We start from the raw sequence: 6,000 nt of genomic DNA, 5'->3' as shown, positions 1-6,000 counted from the left end.
ATGTCCATTTTATAATTTGAACAGTTTTAGATTTTTGTAATTTGGAAGCACTGATTGTTCGATTGTATTTTGGTGACCCGTGGTATAGAAACGAAAATTTGCGTGATTTCTTGATCAGCTAGAAATCGATCGAAATACCTCAACGTCAATGTTGCCACATTCTTAGTAATATCATAGAGATTATATGTACGTATGTCGAATCATCCTTCATCCTACCACATCTACGATATTGGTACTTTCGCATGATGTGTGAATCTTCAAGCCTCTATTTGTTCCAGCATGAAAAATAGTATGCTGTCTGGTATTTGTTCAGAAAAGTTCTAAATAGATATTTGATTCAAATAAAAATTAACGTCCATCATTTCCTATTTCACACGTTATATTTACAGAAAAATTGGCGGTTATGGCGAATTTGTAACAGATTTGTTGTGATTTTATGCTATAAAAAACCGTGAAGATTTTATTTGGCATGAAATTTTGAATCTTGTTTTTATACGAGTATTTTTACCTTCGGTTTTCTGAGTAACAGTGCTTTTATTATATCAAACCGGCAATCGCGTGTGTTATCTTGCGTATATTCACCAGCTGTTCTATTTCACCGGATCTAAATTAACAGTATTTATCGAGCAAAAGAAAGAGAAAGAAAGAATATGATTTTATATTTCTGCTGAAATCTGTCGTCATCTTTGCGACAGCTTGTGAAATTAGAGACCGTTGTATATCTGGGTTTTTTTTTTTAATGCGGGAAAGAAAATACAGAGTAAAGTCAGGCCCTTCATTTTTCATTTTTATTAGACAAAATACAACGACTATTGAATAATAAGAAAATGCTTTCAGCAGTTTTACAACTACCTTTACCATTTCAATAATAGGTCATAATAATTATTCTGGAACAACCTGTGATTGTAATCAAAATAAACCATACATGACAATTGACGTCAACAACGGTTTATCACTAACGTATTATGACGATTAATTACAAACTTGACGTTAATCTATGTAAATAATTGAGACTGCTACTGTTGCATTGCTGTGATGAGAGATATTGAAGGTATATTAGCCAACAATACGTAAGGGTACCAGTCACATCAACAATGGCTAACCAGAATTGATGTCCATTGGATCCAGATTTCCAGATTTGTAAATAAGTGAACTAAAATAATTTTTTGATCAATTGCTTTTAAAAATAAATAAAACATTAAGTAAAAAAAATTTGAAAGAAGACTGTGTCGGTACCAGAATTTTTTTTACTTTTTTGTAGCTTGGCTATTGTTTCATTCCCATTACAACGATTTGTATGTTACATAATTTAAAAATCCTTGCTTCTGCGATAAAATGCCATTTTCTTTGATAACACACACACACACACACACACACACACACACATGCATCATACATACATACATACATACATACATACATACATACATAAATGTGTGTGTCTGTGCGTGTGTTATACCATTTGATCATCACTCTTTACCAATAATGGGTGTAACAAGATTGCTGTAAATTCGAAATGCAATAAGTTAGAATATCATATCAAAGAAAAGGGAGCTACTTATGTTAAAGTCAATATTCAATTATATTTTATTGTCTACAAACACACACATTTTATTGATGCTAGTAAAGACAAGAGGTTCTGTTAATAAAATTGCCTTCCACCAAAACGGATCAGTCTAAATCCGTTTCCAAATCGATAATAATTCAGGTTTTCACAAATGCATAAAAGGAGAGGTCAGATCGATCGAAAGACTATTCAGAAAGAGACCGAGGAACGAGCTGTTGTTATCTCAGCAACAGGCCGAGAAGGAACTTTGTCGATGAATGCTCAGTGTTGAAGGGATTTTATGCGAGCTGTCGATTCGATTTTACTGTCTCTAACGTTGGGCTCAGAGGTAAGAATCAACAAGTCAATACTGAACACTTGTACTGCTGTCCGCGTCATACACAATATGGATTTAATTTACTCTTCTTAACTTTTCCGATGTCATTATCATGCAAAATGAAGGTTTGTTAAGTCGGTATTATTGAACGCTTTTCTTAACAAAAAGGACACCTGCTAGTGTAGAGAAGAATGTTAAGGAGAAAAGGGCTATTGCTTTTTCGTCTACATTTGTAACTTTTCTGTCTTTAGATTTTTTTATAGTTTCAAGCAATAAAACAAGAAATCTAAACTTACAAAATTGGTCATATATATATATATATATATATATATATATATATATATATATATATATATATATATATATATATATATATATATATATATATATAACAATAGTCTTACCGTGTGTGAATCATTACGTCAGAGCTAGGTTTTGCGATTAGATCATTTCAAGTACTCCAAGGAGGTATTATACAAGCAGCTATCAAAGTTGTACTACTGGTTCATTCTGATTTAGTTTATACGTAACAATTTCTTTATTAGATGTTTTCAGCAAATTTAATCAAATACGTTTCACATTTATTTTTTCTCATTTCTTTCAAGAGATGTTTACATGTTAAGCTAATGTAAATTGTCGAGAAAGAAAACCTCCCCAGATGTTTTAAGTGTATATGAGACAGTTCGGTCTCATAAAACATGTTCAGCTCCTCTTGTGACCTTATCTTCAATAGACAATTTCCTTCATATTGTCTTTTTTCCTATATCTAATCCTTTTTTTAATGTATGTGAGTGTCAGTGCGTGCGTGTACGTGTGTTGCCATTTTTCGCTGACTGGATTGCTCAAGTACTTTACTTCTAACAGCTATTCTTTCTTTTTGTGCAATTTCTTGATTTTATCTCTATCACGAGGGAGCCAACACACCAGTTGCTTCAGTATCCCAATTTTTCAACAGTATACCACAAATCCCACTCTCTAACACATATCCAATGGTCTCCCAGCACATTTCACACGATGCACCACATCTTTAACAGTCTTCCAATATCTACCACAGCCATGGGTCCACGACTTTTGCACAATGTAATCTACCTGATGGGATACATAATTGTCTCTTGTTCTTTGGATTTGATGCTCTCCTGGGCTTCATCCCCTCCTTCTTTAATTGTTTTCTTACAAGAACACCACCACCGAGGACGACGACGATGATGATGCTGACCAGCTTGAAACTCTTTTCCACACTGTGTCAATATTCAACAAGGATATCAAAATGGATTTTGGTATCGAAAAATGTGCAAAGATTATATTCAAGCATGGACAACTAACAGAATCACACATTATTAATCTTGACACATACATAATTAATAAAGACACTGGACACGGAGAACTATACAAGATTTTAAGAATAAACGAAGAAGATGGAACCAACCTTAGAGATCTGTGGACAAAACAAAACATAGAAAAGGGGTACTACAGACGGGCAAGACTTGTTCCAGGAAGTGAACGTTGTGCTGCAAATATGGTCACAGCTATCAATACACCGCTCTCCCTGTAGTGACAGATAGTTTCAACTACATTGACTAGACATTGTCAAAATTACAAAATCTAGACAGAAAAGCAAGAAACCTAACCTGCTTTCCTTTTTTACCTTCAGAAGAGATCGGATGAACTTCTCCAAGATGTCTTCAAACATGAACAGAACTAAAAGAAAGTTTGAGGCACAAAAGAAACTGAAACATTTCTGAGGAATATCACTGTAAAGCCAGACGTAGGAAGTGACCAGTCTGTCACAGCAAAAGAAATAAAATACAAACGAGACGTGAAAGAAACATTAGAGCAACAATTAGCGAACGAGTAGGAAGAAAACAGATGCATGGTGTGTATCGTGGGAAACTGAAACGATTAAACAGACCGCTGGCTACAAAGCAATGGACTTAAAGCTGAAACGGAGTTTCATAATAAAGCTCCAAAATCAAAAGGATTACTATCTGCTCTTTCCAAAACAGAATAATCAGTAATAGTACCACTCCGTTGTTCTGAATGAGCAACCAAATCGAAGAAACCATTGAACATATAACCACGGGCTGCTCTCTACTTGCAGAAAACCCCAGAAATACATAGAAAGGCACAACAGAGCAGTAGCCTACACCCACTGGAAGATACGTAGTCACGTCGAACAATATGTACGCAACCACACTCTGGGACAGGCCGATCCACACAGACCATAAAATCAAAACAAACATACCTGACCTAATAGTAAAAAGCAAAGTTAAAAATAATTGATTCATTATTGACAAACCAGTATCTGTAGACAGAAATGCACACACACACACACACACACACACACACACACACACACCAAAAAATGAAGAAACTATAAAAATACAGATCCTGAAACAGAAATCAAGAAACCATGGAGCATCAAAGAATGAAACAACATCCAGTAATCATCGGTGATCTCGGACTGTTAAAGAGAGGGATGGAGAACACCATTCAAAGGTCATCGGACAGGTCAGGATATCCCAGTAATTATCCGTGATCTCGACTGTTAAAGGGGGAGGGGGGTGAAAAATAACATTGAAAAGATCCTTGGACAAGTGAGCACATATAAGTAGAGTTCTCTCTATCATACATTTTGATATTTCTAGGTTCGCGGCGTCAACTCGGATCAAATTGATAACACTTAGCTAAAGAATCACATAATACTAATACTAATACTACTACTACTGATAATAATAATAATAATAATAATAATAATAATAATAACTTTATCTTTGGAGCATAATAAATATTGTTAAGAATCAACCAATTTGACATTAAGACCTCACGTAATAAAATACTGGAACCATAAATACAACGTATATGTACAAATAATACAGTTACTACAGTGTTTGACACACATGTAACCATAAAATACACACACACACACACACACGTGTATATATATATATATATATATATATATATATATATATATATATATATATATATATATATATATATATATATATATATATATATATATATATAGATATAGATAGATATACGTGAAATGAAGGCGTGTGTGTTTGTGTGTAAAACAAGCAGATATAATTCCAGTTGCAGAACAGGTCTCTTCCCAGAGCCATGCTTTTATTGATGCTAACTGAAAATTCTCGCATAACTGCAGCTGAGATTCTAAATCCATGACAGAGAAAGAATCCAACTGCATATGCCGCCTTTGAACAGTGTAACCAAGCGACTTACACCAAGATTAAAAAAGAGCAGCCACACGCAAAAAGAAAAAATCTCTGTATAAATTCCACTATTTCAGGTAAATAATTCATTCATTTTGCTACTTGCTTACCTATACACATATAAAAAGGAGGGGGGCAGCTTCTTGCCGTTATTATTAATTGTTATAGTCTTTACATAAATAATGCATTAAATCTGCTTGGGTATAGTTTACGGTTACACCGCCTTACATTAAGAAAACTGATGGCTCTGTTCATTTTAGGGCTCGATACCAACCAGGTTTCTATTTTATCATCGGATCTCAAACCAGTTAGGCGCGACATAGAATGTTTTCAATCAATCATTATATTTATTCAATACCGTCATGTAAACATTTGTAATTTCAACACTTTATTTTGTATTTATTGTTTGTCTTGTTTGTAACTACCTTTGACAGAGACTAAGAGTCGAAAGCGATTAGGCTAGTTGAAATCTAAGTTTGCACCGTTCGTTGTTAGTTTGTTCATTTATCGTAGGGTTTAAGATCGGCTGGTTATTTCACCATGTAATATGTCCATATGACATCCAGTAAGCACAGCGGAAATTATATACATTGTAATTAATTCTAACATTATTGTATGTAATTAATTCTAACTGATATGAGCACCCAGATTTTATTATTTTATTTACAAATAGTATAAATAATTCATCAATTGCTACTAAAACAGGGAATTTATTTTTTCGTTTTCAAAACTTTACCAAAAATTGTGAAAGTCCATAACACTCCCAATTAGCTTAGAATATACCCCGCTTAAAATTTAGTTTTAAAGTTGAGATTATTCCTCAGTGACATCACTGACCCTAATAGTCTAAATAGATGAACAATCTGACCTGAAGACACCTGTGC

General features: G+C 33.9%; 1 protein-coding gene across 1 annotated transcript in view; it reads left to right on the top strand.

Moving 5' to 3' along the window:
* Window positions 1–1,777: 1,777 nt before the first annotated feature.
* Window positions 1,778–6,000, top strand: part of LOC149801344 (uncharacterized) — a 28,382-nt gene continuing 24,159 nt past the window's right edge. The window contains exon 1 of the mRNA XM_089955395.1: window positions 1,778–1,895. The gene's annotated coding sequence lies outside the window, so the exon portion shown is untranslated. The remainder of the gene's footprint in view (window positions 1,896–6,000) is intronic.

This window comes from Sinohyriopsis cumingii, chromosome 4 (assembly GCF_028554795.1).
Source record: "Sinohyriopsis cumingii isolate HCF-2022 chromosome 4, ASM2855479v2, whole genome shotgun sequence".
Taxonomy (NCBI): Eukaryota; Metazoa; Mollusca; class Bivalvia; order Unionida; family Unionidae; genus Sinohyriopsis; species Sinohyriopsis cumingii.
The sequence above is the reverse complement of the archived record's forward strand: the minus strand, read 5'-3'. Positions and strand labels throughout refer to the sequence as shown.